An 18,271-nucleotide genomic window follows, 5' to 3' on the forward strand; every position below is an offset into this window, starting at 1 on the left:
CAACCAAAAAGGAATTAACTAGGTACCATATTTTAATACATTGTGTGCATTAAGTGAATGTTCACCACTAACATTTATTTGTCCTCCTCACTAACTTTTACAGAAATTGTGGGGGGGGGCAATGCCCTTAGGCTGCACCCTAACCAAATTCCTCACAGTGGATTTTAGTATACACAATTGTCATTTTTAATATAAAACAAAGCAAAATTTCTCCTGTTATAACACATCTGCAAAACACGATGAAGGCCAATCGAAAATATGAGCTGAAGTACAAACACAGTAAGTGCTCCCTTTCCCACTATTGCTAAGGAATGAAGCTGAACATGGAGGTAAACCCATATTTCACTGAATGCTTGCTATATCCCACTATGCTACAGTAGCACATGCTTTTCTTTTTTCATTTAATCATGAACACACCCCAACAATGAAGGTGCCTCCATGTTAAAGGTTACATAATTTGTCCCAGGTCCTATAGCTAGTTAATGGCTGAGCAAGAATTCAAACTAGGCACTGTGATTCCGGAGTCACACTTTTAACCATTACTCTCTACCTACAATCCCTAAGCTTCCAGTCAAAGGTTTGTTTCACCTAGATAGTTGGTCCTCTAGTCCAATAAACTCATTGCACTGAAGTTATTAAGATTTGTAAGTTAAATACAGTAAGTTCTACAGCAAGTTCTAAAAAACACATGCTGGGCTTTCTAGTCTCCCTCCCTCCCACCCTCCCTCCCTCCCTCCCTTCCATCCATCCATCCATCCATCCATCCATCCATCCATCCAGTATCTCTAGAAATCATTACAATGAATTCTTACTTGGTTTCTACTGTCTCTACCTTAGTATAGATCTCTTAAATTGTCACTTGCTTTGCTAAAATACTGTCTTGACTGAACTCCATGTAACATTTCTCTTGCCTAATTTTGGCTTGATTCTGTTTTTCACCTTTAAAGGAGATAAAGCATGGAAATAATTTAGCACCTTGCCTCATCTGTAATAACTGCTTTATAAAAACGATTATTCTTGCTATACCTCTGTGCCAGACATGAAGCTAAGCACATGAATAAGACATGGTAACTGGCACTGAGGAGCCTGAAGTCTAGTGGAAACAGAGAAAAGTAAACAATCTATCACTACACAGTTGTGGAAACACCTTGCCCTAATGTGAGTGGAGGCAGAGGTCAGGAGGAGTGAGGTGACAGGGTAACAAGGCTGGGAATAGGAACAGGAAATTTCCCAGGACACTAATACACTACTAGTAGGAATTGCAGGGAGCTTCAAGTTGTTTCATGAGTCTAGAGAAGAGGAGAGGATAAGTCATGGGATCCAGGAGGCTGGACAGATGGGCAGGGCCCAAATCATAAGGGCTTTATGCTAAGGATTTTGGATTTTATCCACAGGCAATGAAAACTCACTAAAAATATATTAGCACGGTCATTAATGCAATCAATCTTAGAAAGATCAACTTGGTAGCAGTGGGGGAATTGATAACAAAAAGGGTGGAGTTGGGTAAAGAGGTTGCTGCAATAATCAAAGGGAAAATATGACAATCTGAATAAAGACACTAAAAAAGGGAATGGAAAGAAAACAATAATGTTTAGAGTAAATGAATAAATAAGGCAATTTTGAGAGGAGGGATTTAAGAGAAGGAAGTACTATGGATGATATCCTTGAAAATTGGGGTCATTCACTAAACTAAGAAATTGGGACAGAGCCAAGATTTTGAGGGAGAGGTGATAAATTTATTTTCTGGGGTGTAGACTCTGTGAGAACTGATGAACCATCAAAATGTGGACACCCAGAAGACAGAAAAGATCTCTAGCTCAGGGCTAGAGATAAAAATTGGAGGTCAGGTGATAGCATAAGCCTTGAGAATGGATGACACAAGAATCTATGCAGGGTTATTTATTAATATCACTCATTGAAAAAGATTTATAAGCTCCCTTTTTTCTGTAGTGGGAAATGGATCAAGATTTGGCTCCAGTTGTCCTTTTAACATTATCTCCTGCGACACCATGCCATATATCTTACTGTGAAGTCACATCAAAATACGATTTTCCAAGTCTGTCAGAACCCAATGCCCTCCCCTAAATTTTCTGCCTGGTGAACACGCACTTGGCCTTTCACTCTAAATCAAATGTTACTTTTCCTGAGAATCTGACCACCTTTTCTTGATAATCTCACCACCTTCCTCTCAATTCCAGGTGAAGTTCATAGCTCCCTCCTCCTTCCTACTATATTGCACTTGATCCACGCCTGTACTGTTGATATACAACTTTTCTCCTCCACTAGATAGAAACACGTTCCTTCCTAGAAATAAAAGACTGCATCTACACAGTAAATGGTACCAACGCATGGTTATAGAATGACTGCATGATGTGTCCTCTATCTGCAACCACCACCAATTACCCTACTTTAAAAAACCTATGAGGACTTCTGCTTGGTGCACAACCACAGAAGGTTTTTAGGCATATAATATGCTATTTTCAGTATGCTCTACTAAGAAGTGTTTCTAATCCCATGAGGTTAGAACTCATGCCAAAATAACTAATGTGGTGAAAATAGTGTAATCATTTAGAATAATAATTACTATAAATACACTAGTTCCTCTAAGCGAAAATGCCACTGTATTTCACTAAGGCAAAATAAGAAGAGATGAAATCTAAACAGAAGTAGAGGGCTGGAACAAAGCAATAGGGCGATTCACTAGGATCAATTAGGAGATCGTTATGGCACTTTGGTGTACTATCTCCAGAAAGGACAATTCAAAGATGATAGATGATAGATAGGTAGGTAGGTAGATAGACAGACATAGATGATAGATAAATAATTGAGAAAATTTATATTTAAGTGCCAATACATGAAAAGCATGTTCTTTACAATAAAAGAAGACAGGAGCCATACCTGAGTTGACTTTTAAGGAAAATGCTAAAGAATAAAAAGAGATCCAAATGTTCAAATGACAAACATTCCTTCTAGAAGCATCAACTCTTCTAGCAACAGGATATTTGTTTTTGCCTACTCAGCTCCTTGAATAGAAAGGGACAATCTATAAATCCTTATTTGGACTGACATCAAAAGGCCTTCCAAATTGCTATTCCTCCCTTGACTCTACTTAAATTGTAAAAAGAAGACATTTCTGAAATTCATTTGTTTTCTAGTTAGAAAATACTTATACAATTTTTCCAAGACATTGAAAGATACATTGATATGGTCTGAAATTTCAACAACTATGACGAATTTATTAAAAAATGGAAATAAGTTGCTGGATGTTTTATTTTTCAAACCAACCACTACTTCTTCAGGAATTCATTAGTTTTCATTCTCGACAGTTTCATGAGTGTACTATAAGTTATAGACAAGATGACTCTAAATAAAACAGAGTGACCTATTTTGTGGGACTAAAGAATGAAAACTTTTAAGACAGAAGTTAGAAAAATGTGTTATGTGCAGAAAATCTACCATACAAGCACCATGGTGCTGTATCCTATTCAGCTTTGATTATAAACAAACAGATCTACCCTCAAGAGCCCACAAAAAATTCAGGCCTAGGAATCATCTGCTTTGAAACTACCAAGAGGGTATAAATATGAAAATGCTTAGCCCTCCCCCTTACAGTAATGAAATGAAGATGCTGAGCTGTCCATGATTCAAACCAATTATTATTCAGTGGTCATGAATAGATTCGTTTATAACATTAGGTATACCCAATTATACCAGTAGGTTATGTTTTAATTTATTAAATACTTTAATGCTATAAATTTCTTTTGCAGACATGTTGTAACTATATACCCTGTGCAAAGAAACAAGGTAAGTATCTTTTTAGTTTTGCCACTGAAGCACTGCAACTTTAGCCCTTGAGTGTATGTTTCACTTTTTCCATTTTTAAAATTTGCAAGATGATATGTTTCTTCTCATATTTTTAAAACTTTAAAGAAATACAATAAATGTGGCAAACCCAATACTTTGTAAAAAACAAACAAACTGATAACATTAACCTATGAGCCAATCATTGTACTAAATCTGATCATGTCATTCTGAACATGATCTCAGAGAGGTCATCACTTGTGTTGGGCTCCCAAAAGGAAACACATTCAAATGCAATTTGAGGGTAGTTTAATAAAGAGACATTTGCAAAGGTGTGGGCAGGGTTTGGAAAAACTATAAGAGATGATATAGTGAGCTAATAAGACTAAAGGAAAGAGTCATCAGCATGAAATATCTGGAGGAGAGCACAGTTACCAGAATTCATAAAGCAGTCTTTGGGAGCTGGCTGCATGCCAGGAGCTGTGGCCTTCAGTAGTGGGAGGTGACCTGGTAAGTAGGGAACCCAGGAAATAAACAGCTCAAACTCTCTTCCTGTACCTCCTGCTACTGCCTCCCATTGGCCAAACCCAACCAGAAGCCAAAGAAGAAAGGATCCTGCTGATTCAGTCCAAATATCTCAGCACACAGAGAAGGTGCAGAAAGGAAGAGTGGATCTGACATCCATTACTCCCATTTTATCCCAAACATTCAAAACTTTCCTTGAATAAATATGGCAATTATTGAATATTTATTAGCGAAAGAAAAAGTAAATCAAAACATCAAGAGGTTCCGTAAGCTACCCTGGTCACAAGCATAGAAAGAAGCTAAGGTAAGCCTTGCTCTGAGGTTCAAGTCCATGCTCATAACCAATATGGTATTTTGCCCCCTACCCACCATCTTTATACCACACCATTTATAAACATGCTGATGGATGTCTTGGGAGACAGTGAAATGACAGGAAATAATTACGACCCCCAAGAAGCTTACAATCTGTGTACCAGTTTTGTTATTCTATCTTTCCATCTCATTATTGTCAAATCTCCAATTCCCTTCCAGCATCAATAGTTCTATAAAAGCAGGTCTTAGTCCTCGTACAATTCCATCACCTATTCCATCTAGCAGCTAAGCAGTGAAACCTTCCATCACGTGGCATTTTGCCCACTTGTTTGGCAGTATCTTGCCTCTGAGGGTGTTCTGAATATAAATAACACAGGTAACATGCTGATATCTTTTAGAAGACAAGCCAAGCCCTTAACCTCCGTTTAATTCAATAGAGTAAGCCTTGGGTCTTATATTATTAATAGATTTACTTGCAAGACCTGTTGAAGGATTCATTTATTCAACCAACAAATATTGATCATACAGTCTATACCTGGAGCTGTGCTGGGTAAGATTGAGAAAGTAATTCTTACCAAAATCAACAACTGGCTTTCTACAGGAAGGAGTTGATAATTATCCAGAGGGAAGTTAAAAGTATGCTAATTACCAAGAGAGGTCATGGGCATGTATCCTGGAGTGCAGTCATGATCCTGCCCTTCAGTAGCACTCTCTCCTACTTATCCCCAGGTTGTTCTGAGCTTGAACACAGGGTAAAGTCCTCTAAGAAGCATAAGCCACCCCAAGCCTGGTGTTGTGCCTCAAGATAATCAAGTATTCCGCTCGTTTCCATCTCTTAGGAAAGGCCTCTGCTTTGAAATACCAGCCCCGTGTACAAGGGCCAGCCTCAAATAGATCAAATAGGAATTTGTCCCTGTAGGTTTTTTCTCAGTTCTGTTTTGAGCTTGGAGAGGCACTCTTTCATGCCTGGTCCTGACTGAAACAGCACATAGAAATCTTTCATCTTGTTCAGGGACAAGGCAAACGAGCTGGCATCGCTACCGCCTTTCATGCCGCGCACTAGCTTTGCATTTTAAAAAAACGATTGTACAATGTGTCATGTAGCAAGGTTTGCCAAAGGGAGGGAAAGGAAAAAAAGAATAGCAAAGTTGATTTCCTACAGGCAAGTTTAAATGATTTTGGAAAACCATCAACCTGGATCAAATTTCTATACTCACTGGACAGTTTGCCACTAATGGCAAGAATGTAAAACTATCAGTTAGCCTCATTATAATTATATTTTAAGGAATAATCTATTTTCTTGATAATTCTAACACATGGAAAAATTCATTTAATTAAAAACTCAAATACTTCATAATGCTTATTGCACCCAAGAGCTCTAGGTAAAAATCACTATTTCAAATACCCTCCAAAGGTTCCCTTAGGTACCCACAACTGTGCCTTCTGTTGCCAACAAAAGCTCTGCATGTGCAAGACTTTTGCTGCATGAAATGCATTTACATACACCCTGTAACAAAACAAAGAAGAAACGATCCAGTACATTACCGGGAGAAGCTCACATCCCTCCTCTTCCCAAATCAATCCGTGACTCGCTAAGAGCTCTGCTATTTCCTAGCAACATGAGTAAACACTGTGCTCGATCCAGTGCCCAAGATTTGTAACCATGTTAATCTGCGAGTGCTCAACTTAATTAAAGATTAGACTTTTAAATTGTATTTTTAGTGCACAACAGTACTGCTAAATTATGATGATCAGCGGCTAAGTGTGCCTACGTCGGCAGAACTCGGGGAATGAAAATGAATCATTTATTTCCATCTTGATATGACTGCTCTTCTCTGAGGCGCTATTCTCCAAGTTCACGGGCCTTGGAGTTCATTGGAATTCTCTGGTTAAAACACAGCTTGGAGACCTCATTTATGAAAATTCCTTTAAACCTTTCACCACTTTGACAAATCCAGTCCAAGTTCACTGAGCCAATTCAAAAGTAGCTCTCAGCCTTTTTATAGGTTTTCAATTACACCAACACAGCACACCAGAGCCGTCATGTTGGAAGAAGTATATTACAGTTGCAGAGAGGCACGGGTTCTTTTTTAAGAGACTCGAAAATGAAAGCAGCATTCCCAACAGTGGAGCCAACAGATGCAAAGCTTTGTCTGTCTTGTACCATCTTGACTTACTAAAGAAGAGATCTACAAATTACTTATACATGGCTAGTGTTTAGTTATCTACTGCATGATGTATGCTATGATTTTTCTAACTTTTTAGACTTTGCAAAAATATTGGCAAGCTACCTTGCCCTCCAACTGTTCCAAAGAGTTTTTGGAGGAACTGTTCAAAACATTTTCTAGACTTCATTCATCGTCCTCCTACACAGTGTGCGACAGCTGTATGCACTCCGAGAAACAGAAACCCCAAGCAGGTCAATAAACTTTCCAGGTTAAAACTGGTAAACAATGGTAACAGGGAGGTTAGACCTCAGTCCATTTTCTCTTTCAGTGCGCTCTTTAAGTGGGCCTGAGGTAACCATACTCTTTTTCTGAGACAAGAATCCCTTCTAAAAATGTTTATATGACTTCACAGATCAAACACTCATATTTTCTTCTATTTTCAAACTTTGAATTTATTTGAATATGTGGTTAGTATGGTTTCATGGGAGTACCAATCTTTCAGACGCGGTTGTCTGAATTATTTTAAGTGACATTTATCATTAGGGGTAAAGTAGACAAGCAAGCACATACACATTAGTTGGTTAGAAACACTTGCAAAATTTAAATACTGTATGTGCAAGGGCAAATTTACTCAGGGATATAAATCTCCCTTCGGGGTGAAGGGGGTAGTGATGATCTAAAACCACTGGAAATGGAGAAAGCATATCATGATGACTCCAACAGCTCCCGGTGCAGGCTCTTCCTTCCTTGTATATTTACTGTTCTAGGTGTCAATTGGTCTTTTATGTAAGCTCAGTAGAAGGGTTGTTTAGTGGATGAGTTTAGTTTTGGTGTTTGGTCTTTTTTTATTGTCATCCTGTTAAATAAGACCATATGATTTAACTTACAAGATTGAAGATAAATTTCTTTAGTATTCAATATTAGAAGAGGTAAAACCTAAAGCTAAACAAGACCCATAGAGATTCAGTACAATTCTAGAGTATTCCTTTTGACGATAGAGGCCCCGCCTCTCCATTCAGTCTGATTCAAATGTAGTTCTGTGGCACTGGGCAGCATCAGGGATTAAAAGATGGGTGCCAGGGCTGGCGAGTGGAGCCCCACAAGCTGATCCCTTCAGAAGCTGGGGTCGCCAATGAATCCTCCCTCTTATTAACGCATTTCCAATGTTCTAAATGCCAAATGAGGGCCTACTGAACATTGCACTCTACAATGAAGACAGAAAGATGACAGACACATTCCCTACCCTCACGAGCCAGGTTTAAGAGCACAGACTACCATTTACAACACCTCCTGCATAAGCAACAGTGACGGTGCAAGCAAAGAGCTGAGGGAGACAGAGTCGCCCCTGGGACTCCCAGGTCCTCCTCAGAGCCCAAGCCCGCAGTCCACCACTATGGGAGCCACTAGCCTAATGTGGTTACTGAGAATCCCAAGTGTGGCTAGTCTGAGTTAAGAATAAAGTACAGCCCAAATTTTAAAGAGTTTGAAAAAAAATGCAAAGAATCTGATTAGTGATTCTTAAATATAGATTACATGGGGAAATGCTAATATTTTGGATGTATTGGGTTAATTTAAATACATTATTAAAACTTTATCCATTTCCTTTTACTTTTCTTAACATGTCTATTAGAACATTTGAAATGACCTATGTGGCTCACTTTCCTGGATCTTATTATTCTACCAGCCAGTTCTGGTCTAAGCAGTCACAGGACAACACTGCGGGGAGGACACCTGCGAGGCGGTCGAGGGCAGGCAAGCAGGGAGAAGTGACCACAAGGAGAAAAGACACAGGATCATGGGAACCTCTCACGGGCTGCGAAGGAGGGCGGACCTGGAAGAGGGGGTGGACCTGGCACGCTCTGCTTCCTGAAGAGTGCTTGCCTGCCATTCATTGCTGCAGAGAGGCCACAACATAAAAGCCAAAAACAGTGACAATAAGCACATTGCGAATAGTTTAGCAGCAGCCTGTGGTTTACAGGGAGCCATCTCTGCCTGAGATCAGGCTACCTAGTTAGGCCTGTCTTCACCCCACCTGAGGCCAGTCATTTGGTCACTCTGCCTTCTCATCTGTAAAGGGGGGACTAAGATGAACGGCTCTGCTGGTGTGTCCCCCTTCCTCTGTCAGCCAAGTTCCTGGAAATCTGTAGTGCTCTAAACCGCCTGAGGGAGGGAGGAAAGGGATAGAGAAGGGGGGAGGTTTGTCGCTAGAACTTTGAAGCTGCACAAGGAACAGAAACGCGCACAGAACACATCCTTTATAGTTCCTTTTTCATGCAATGTATTGCATTTCATTGAAGTTGTGTTAGCCCCCTTGTCTGCTAGATGTAAGCTAGATGGAAGTGCCATGAGCTCAGGCACCACACTGTGTGCTCACTGCTCTGACCAGTGCAGAGCCCAAAATACAGCGGGTCCCAAATAAACACCTCTGGGCAGGTCCCAGGGGCCAGGGGAGACGTTGCAGTCATTTTTGTTGTTGAGAATCGATCTGTTGGGTTAAAGTTTCCAGGTTAAAGTTCCTGCACTCAGGAACAAGCCAGGGACCCACCAGGAATGGTCACGCTTGGTGCTGGATTGCTCTAATGATGTTATCTACCAGTGGCAGGTTGTGCCAGGTGAAGGACAGTGAGCTGGAAAGCTGCCAGGAGGCTTTTCTGGCAGAAGCAGACCCTTTAAACAAGGAAGTTGACGGCTGAGGGGAGTCAGGACTAACACAGGCTCAGAATTTCACTGGCTCAGGTCTCCTGCCCAGCGTGGTAAGACGAAAGAGCATGGAGGCAGCAGTAAGTAGCAGTGATACAGATCTGGGTTCTGTGATTCATTCCCCTCTGACCACTTGGCAGCTGGGAGACTCACTTCCTTCTCTGAACCTCATTCTCCACGGCTTCAAATGGCTCATAATGCATGTCTCAGAGCAGTGGTTCTCAACCTTGGCTGCACATTAGAATCACCTGGGAATCTTTTTAAAATCCTGATTTCTGGGCCTCATCCTCCGGAAATTCTGTTTCTTTGTTATGGGGTGAGGCCACAACATTAGTAACAAAGAAACAGAATTTCTGGAGGATGAGACCCAGAAATCAGGATTTTAAAAAGATTCCCAGGTGATTCTAATGTGCAGCCAAGGTTGAGAACCACTGTCTTAGAGGGTTGGTTAGCCATACTGTACTTTTCACAAAGGACCGGCACATGGTAAACACTCAATAAATGGTTACATGTGACACACGGAAAACACTCAATAAATGGTTACATGTGATACATGGTAAACACTCAATAAATGGTTACATGTGACACACGGAAAACACTCAACAATGGCTATGTTTCTTTTCGATTGTAGTTTTCAAACAAAGTTTTCAACCTGGAGCCCCAGAAAATCCATAGATGGGCTTCCACAGATCCCAGAAACACCCTGAATTCATTCAAAAGTGGCGCGCACGCGCGCGCACGCGTGTGTGTGTGTGTGTGTGTGTGTGTACACACCTTTTCTTCTCTAAGGAAAGAATCCATAACTTTAATCACAACCTCAAAAGACTCTCAGACTAAAAGCAGGTAAAAAGCAACTGAGCTTCTGTGCCTTCCAAAGTGCTTAGCTCATTCTATGTATCTACAGAACAACTGTCTGAGTCCCCCTCCGAACTCACTCTTCTGTGGCTGTTCAAGGGCCCTGCATGTTCTACACTGCAGCACGACCTTTGTAAGAAGCTCTTACATCTGGAACAGCAGAATGAAAGGAATAGGACTGGAATTTCTAAAGAAGAAATTCAACTTAATTTCAACAATTGTACTCCAGCTCTTACCTCTTTAAATGCATCTTTTTCATAGCCTTTTTGACATAATTAATGGCCAAGGGAGGCAGCTGGAATGTTTTATTCTTAGAATGTGGTCACTTCATTTTAAGAGAAAAACAAAAAAAAATCGTAATGAATGAAATAGAAGAGCCCAAAGACTGATTTTTCTACTCATCAACCCAGATGACTGTCAAGTGGCTAGACAGTCTCTGGGCAAGGGGATGCTTGGTGGCAAGAGAGCTACTTCAACATTTAAATCATAGTCTCCTCATATGGAGAGAAGGAATGATAGGGATAATCCCTCTTTCCTGGGGCTGCTGTGAGAATTAAATAAGAAAATAATTGTAAGGTATCTGGTAAGCACCCAACACAGAATAAACACCTCATAAATATTAACTATTAAATATCTTCTATGGTAGGAAGACAAAGTATTCCTCATCTGATTTCTGAGCCACAGATTCTAGACTCGAGATTGAGTTTGGCCACTAATACATCTCAGTTTCTTTCCTAAGGCATCTCTTAGTGACCAAGGAGGAAAAGAGCACACACCAGCTGAAAGAGTGTCTGAGCAGTAACTTCAAAGAGCACCTATCATCATGTCCAACACTGAGCTACAAATGTGAGAATCAAGTTAAAAGAAATAGCATAACCCTACAAAGCAATCACTTCAAACCCTAAAGATGAGTGATTCCGTGCACATCTTTTCATTCATTCATTTAAAATAGACTGGTCGGCGTGGTTCACGGTTGAGTGGGAGGTCATGGTTCGATTCCCGGTCATGGCACATGCCCAGGTTGCAGACTCCATCCCCAGTGTGGGGTGTGCAGGAGGCAACCGATGGATGTCTCTCTCCCATCATTGATGTTTCTCTCCCTCCCTTCCTCTCTCTGAAATCAATAAAAACATATTTTTTAAAAAGTTACTGAGCATATATGATGTGAGAGGCACAGGGATATACAAAGAAGAGAGATCAGAGCAGCGGGAGAGACAGACAAGTACAGCCAGCACTGCACCACAGGGTCAAGTCTGGTGCAGGGGCTAGGTAGGAGGGGGAGTTCAGCAAAGGCTTCTTGAAAAAACAACACTTGGGCTTAGTTTGGAAGGAGGAGTAGATGTTCACTAGTTCCAAAAAATGAGAAACAATATTCTAGAGATAACAGCACATGCAAAAGCTTGAAAATGAGAGAAAATGGAGCATCTGGGGATCCTGGTGTTGTATTGGTCGGCATAGCACAGGGATAGTGTCGGCAACAAGAAGCAGCCTTCGCTGGACATCCTCCCTCCTGTCCATCTGCCGAGTCCACAGGAGGAGGCAGGGGGTCCTCGGTCTCAGGGCAGGAGCCTGGACTTCGCCCCTTCCCCCAAGGCTTTGAGGTTTGGAACAATTCTATGAGCTTCTCTCTAGTTCTATCTGTGACGTTTTGAATGGAACATCTCTTACCCCACACAGTTACTTTTTTTTTTCTTGTGAAGAGAACTTCTAAGATCTATTTTCTTAGCAACTTTCCAAATATGCAACACAGTATTATTAACTACAGTGGCCACACTGTGTGTCACATCGTGACTTATTTATTCATAATTGGAGGTTTGTACCTTCTGACCACGGATTCATGATTCCATTTCATCTGTTCTTTAGAAAGAGCACTCAGGCAGTGGTGAGGAGGATGGCCTGGAAGCGGGGAGGCTGGAGGGAGCATTTTAGGACGACTTGTAAAGAGTAAAACAGGGAGGGTCTAAGCGAAAGGAGAAATAGAGTAAGACTGAGAGCTACATAGGGGGCCCGGTCAATCAGCAGATTGATTATCAGCGGTTCTCAACCTGTGGGTCGCGACCCCTTTGGGGGTCGAACAACCCTTTCACAGGGGTCGCCTAAGACCATCAGAAAACACATACATAATTATATATTGTTTTTGTGATTAATCACTATGCTTTAATTATGTTCAATTTGTAACAATGAAATTGGGGGTCACCACAACATGAGGAACTGTATTAAAGGGTCGTGGCATTAGGAAGGTTGAGAACCACTGGATTAGGTGGAGGAGGAAAGGTAGCAGGTGAGATCAGGATCAGTCCCAGGTTTAAGCCCCAGCGGCTTAGTGAGAGGATGAATACCCTCCAGGAGAGACAGATGAAAGAGTATCTGTGGTTTCTACTTGCCCAGCATCCACTCTCTCCTTCCAATATTTCCTTTTAAAACCACCCTCTCCTGCACTCAGGTCAACTGGTTTAAGAGAGTTGCTGACCACACTCCCGTGCACCTCGTCCACCTCCCAAGCCACTCAGCACACAGACCACCCTCCCATTCCCAAAGGCTCCACCTCTGGCCAAAGGAACTGGTTCAGGCATGCGCACAGGATCAAAGTGGTCTAATTAAGTTAATCCTGAATTATTCCCTTTTCCTGCAAGGGTTTAAGCCTGAAGCTGCTGAGGACCATTTTACCACCATGAAGATGAGAGGAAATAAGAAGTAGAACCTTCCTGAACTTTTCCAATACAGAAGCCAGGATATAGCCCTTCCTACTTGAGCAAGTACAGACTGGGTTTCTGTGACTTGCTGCCAAGAGTCCTGGCAAATACAAAAAGTGAAGACAATTGTGTTTCAAAAAAGGGGGAAAAAAGAGTCTACTTTTGTGAGTGGTGGATTGAAAAACCTCCATTACTGTGATAATAGTACCTTAAAACATTTAAATCTGCACAAGGCATTTAGGGACTTTATAGCAAATTCCACCGTGAATAATGAAAAGCCAAGCCAGGCTGCCTTAGAAAATGTTACCGCACCAACAATGGCACATTCACTCATTAAGTTAACATTTCCTGAATATCTTCAGGGTTCTCAGACTTAGACAATAGAAATTATAAAGCTCTGTGCTTGGTTTGAGCTGATCCAACCACAGCCCTTCCATAAAGAGCAGCTGTGTATGCTGTTCAGCCTAATTGTGTCATGTTAGAGAGGCCAGGTGTTTCTGTCTGGCCCCACAGCTGTCCTGGATGTTGAGGACACCACCTGAATTTCAGACTGGCCATCTAAAAAACAACGCTGGTGAAGCAGCACTTCAACTGAGCCCTTGGGGGAAAAAGCAGAACATGATTTGAATGTCTCTTCCCCTCTAATAAAATATCTACTGACATGTATGGAGGAGCCTGGACGACACATTGTGCTGGGCCCTCTTTTCTTTCTTTACTTTCTCCCCATGAGAAAACCTCACCACTAGCATGATCTAACCTTTATTAATGCACCCACACCTCTATCTATATAAAGACGCTTAATTTGTCACCTCCTAACCTGTATACTTCCCAGTGTCTAGGCTCAAATAAATCTTCAAGTGTCCATCGCTGGTGGGGGTTTGGTGGTTTTGCCACCCCACCATACGTCTATTCTCACTCTGACAATAGTGCTCCCATGTCCTTTGAGGAAGCAGCTACCTACTCCCCATGGTGTGCTGTCTCGGTGGTGCTGTCAATCAATGCTTCCGGCTCAGCAGTGTGCATGCCACTCAAACTATGCCCAAGTGTTCTCTTTCCTTCTGTGCTAAGTCCAAGGGCAGAGCAATCCAAGGGCAGACCTCCAGCTGTGCCTCAGGAAAAACAACATCAGTTCCTGCTCCCCAGCTGCCCAGAGTACTTCCGTTTCCATCCTGAGAACAGTTCCTCTGACTTCCTTTGACCCTTAGGATATCCTCCACATTGCATTGCATTTTCTGTTGCTTTACAACTAGAGGAACTTACTTATTCACAATCCACTGTGATTTAAACACTAAGCAATAGCTCACATTCATAGCATACTCTGCAGCTTATAAAGTACTTTCACATCCAATTTATCTTTTAATCGACCTTTCTGAAACTGAATTTCTCCTCCCCCCGAATAAATCACTTACTGATTTCTCACAACAGCACAATCATTCTTTCAGTCACATAAGCTTTTTTAAATATCAGAATGACTTTGACTCTAGGCTTTCACTAACCCCCTATGATCAGTCACCTAATCCTAACTATGGGATCTCCCGGATCCATCCCTTCCTTCTCATTCTCTCTGCCTCTAACTGTCAGAGCCTTCCTCACCTCCCAACAATGGTCTGCTGACTCTGCCACTAGTCAACCGTCCCCAAGCCAACCTGGTGCCACAAGCAGAAGGATATGGCTACCATTTTATCATCACTGTGTCACTCCTCTCCTACCCATGGCTTGCGGAACAAAGATTACAGGACAATGATATACAGGGCAATTCCCTAACCTCAATGCTGGGCTATCTACAAGCAGGCTCCACTTCTCTCTTCTATCTCACAGTACACTATTCCTCAGCAGAAAACTTTTGCTGGAACAAGTGCTTTCAAACATGTAGTGGATTGAAAAAGAAAAAAAAAGGCTATAATTTTATGCAGCTCTTTCTCATCATACGTGGGGTCTTTGGACACCCATTGAATCTGAGGTGACCTTGTGACTTGATTTGGTCAATGGGAGAATAGCAAATGCAATACAAACAGAGGCTTAACAATCATTTTTGAATTGCTGCTCTTGGAACACTGCTTCGTTGCCATGTAAAGAAGCCCAGGCTAGTAGGCTAGAGAATGGGAGGTACATGTCCCAGTCACCTGTTAACCTGGCCAACACCTAGTAACTGCCAGATATAAGCGAGGCCATCCTAGATCATCCTGCCACCAGCGAACCCACCAGCTGACTGAAGATGCCTGAGGGACTCCAACGGAGACCAGCAGAAGAACCACCCAGCTGAAGCCAGCCCACATTGCTGACCACAGAATCATGGCCTATAGTCATTATTTTAAGCAACAACTTTTGGGGTGATTTGTTATGCAGTCAAGGATGATTGATAAAACATCTAAGCTGATTTGGTCACTTTCTCCTAGGAATTCCTTTCAATTACTCCTCAGTGTCTTGGGCACTCAATCCTAAAATACCTTCTTTCATGTTTTGTACCATTATTTAATTTTTATGTGTTCTATTTCCCCCCTTTTAAGTTTCTTGTAAGGAGACTGTGTACTTTATATTTTTATATCTCACCTAGGCACAAAGTGAATACACAATGACTAGTTAGGAATCAGTATTTTCCATCAAGCATATCCATTAACATTCATCATTTCAAAGCATATTTCGATCATTAATTTTACAAGCTTAAAAAAGGATCTGATAAGATGCAAACCATAAAATATAAAATCTAGTCATCTAACCTATAAAGTACAAAACCATGCATAGCAGATATCATCCTAGAAACCATTTTATTGATTCATTTTCAGACGATTACTTCTTGCAAGTGAACCTGCATACCAATAAAAAGGGGCACGAAGAAGCAAGCATGTACTAAGGGTAAAAGTTTCACAGAAGCAACTGTTTGATTTTCACCAGGATATTATTTTTCTCCCAAGACACATATTTCTCCTATGTGGTTCACAACCCTAATCTGACAGACTGCCAAAAACAAGGCTTCTATTCTAAGAATGTCACTGACTCTCTCCTTACTGTTCAATTAGATTTTGCATTTAATAGAGAAATCCCCTTGTGTTTCTCATAATGGTGCACCTGCTCCTTGGGAGATTTCCTCTTTTGACAAGAAATGCCTCGAGTCTGGCAAGAAAAAACAGCTCCAGGCTTTCTCTGATAATATCAAAGACATTTGTTTGTTTTAGATGTTTGTGTGGGTTTCCCTCCTCTTAAGAGCAGTAAAGCACTGCTATGATTCCTTCCAAAACAACAGCACACACACAGTTTCTTGGCCTCTGCTCCACATTTCCACTGTACACCTGCACCAGAGCGACTGCCTGGAATTAGCTAAGCTGTGACATAGTAGACAGAGAAATTCATTTGCTTTACTCGCTACCTTCTGGACGGCAACACATGGTAACTGTCGAAACAAAGGCATCATCATTTCAAATCCACTATCTTGTCATCTTTTCTCATGAACTGCTTGCTATGGAGAAAATGAAGTTTATATTCAAAATTATATCCCTTTTTTATATCTTATTTCTAACTGAGGGAGCCAAGCACCCATCTTTTTCTTTCCGATTGTAGACGTGGGAATTCCTACAGGTTTGATCAGGAGTAATCTTCAGTTAGCATGGCCTTCCGGAGAAGCTTCTGCGATTGGTACCAAAGTGTCACATCTTTTCCTAATAGCTTTAAGGACATCTTTACGGGGTCTCCCTGCACTCTAACCATGCTGCATGTAATTTAACATTGAGATGCATCAGAAATACCCAGTAGACGTTCTCTCCCAGATGTGAGCACGTTAGCATAACTGCTTTCCTACACCTTGTTCTTTTTCTTTGCCTTTTAAAATTTCAGTATTTACAAATGAAATACAGATTTCAACCCCTTCCCAACTGGGATGTCGGCTGTACAGTGAGAGAAATGGGTTTTTGCCTTCCTGCGGATTCAGCAAGGAAAGTGGTGCTTGGAAATTACGTGTTTAGAGTGACACCTTGGAGAATTGACAGACTCTGCACATGTAATCCTCATAAACCTCCCCAGACAGCCCTTATTTCATTTTGCAAACTGCACCCTGGCCGGGCTCCACAACACGTGCAGTGCGGGGAGGCTGTCCTGCGGGGGGGGGGGGGGGGGGCGGCGAGGGTGCTCCCTTCTCCGGGCTCTTTGATGGACACTTGTCAGTAACAGCCAAGAGGCGTGGAGCCCAGCTACCAGCACGCGAGAAACGGACACCGACAGGGAGCTCCCTGAATTAACTTTCCCAAGGAAAGCAATGTTCCCACAGGAAAAAACAACCCCGCTTCTCCTCTCCTAGCGGCCCACTGGAAATGAGCAACAATGCTCCTGCCTTTTTGTTTCCTCGAGACTTTCTTCTCTGCAAGCAGTAGCGTGTTCCTCAAAGAATGCTAGTATTTCCTGTGGAAACTGTATGGCTGCCAGGAGTGGCTCCTAATTTTCCCTCTTTTCTTTTCATACAAAACGAAGTAAACAAAGCATGGCTTTGGACCACGGCCAATATACCGGTTCACCTCACTTACCACCTGCAGGGGAAAGTCATCGCCAGGGAAGGCCACGGGAGAAACGAGAAATGGACACGGACCGGCCTGGACGCAGGACCGCGCGGAGGGATGCGGTCAGAACGCGGGCTGGACGGGCATACGGGGCGCGCGGTGCTGACGGGCGAGGGGCTACCCCCGGGCGGCAGCAGCCCCGGGTGTCCCTTTGGCGGCTATTACTCTTGCGGGGTCTGTCATGACTGTGCGTGCACCCTTCCTCCGCTCGGCTCCCGGGAGCTGCGGCGCTGCCCACCCTGCCTCGGATGCGGTCCGAGGTGGCAGCGAGAATAATGAGCAGAGGGAACGGGCAAATGAGAAGAACAATCCTTTGGAAACCCAGGCGGGGGCTCTGTCCCCTTTCCCCCAGGACAGCCGCCGCCGCCGTTACTATAGAGACACCCCCCTCCGTCCCCCCCCCCCCCCAACCCTTCCTGGAGTCGCCGCCGCTCCCGGAGCAGCCGGGACTGGCGGCACAAAGGGGCCCGTGGGCTCCCGGGAGGCGGGGGCCAACCTCGAGGAGCGGCCCGCCCGCTCAAAAATTTGAAGAGGGTTGGGGGCTCGAGTCCCGCGCCCCTGGCTTCTGGGGGGGGCCGCCCCGGAACTCGGGGCTCTCGGGGCCCCCCGGGAAGGTCCCCGGACTTCGAGACGAAGAAAGATAGAGAAACGAAGGTGTAGCGGGACGAGCAAA

At 42.8% G+C, this 18,271-nt stretch overlaps 1 pseudogene; it reads left to right on the forward strand.

Moving 5' to 3' along the window:
* The first annotated feature begins 239 nt into the window (after positions 1-239).
* The window catches only part of LOC102429440, a 55,271-nt pseudogene continuing 37,239 nt past the window's right edge, over positions 240-18,271 (forward strand).

The sequence above is a fragment of the Myotis lucifugus genome, unplaced genomic scaffold, assembly GCF_000147115.1.
Source record: "Myotis lucifugus unplaced genomic scaffold, Myoluc2.0 scaffold_0, whole genome shotgun sequence".
Lineage (NCBI taxonomy): Eukaryota > Metazoa > Chordata > Mammalia > Chiroptera > Vespertilionidae > Myotis > Myotis lucifugus.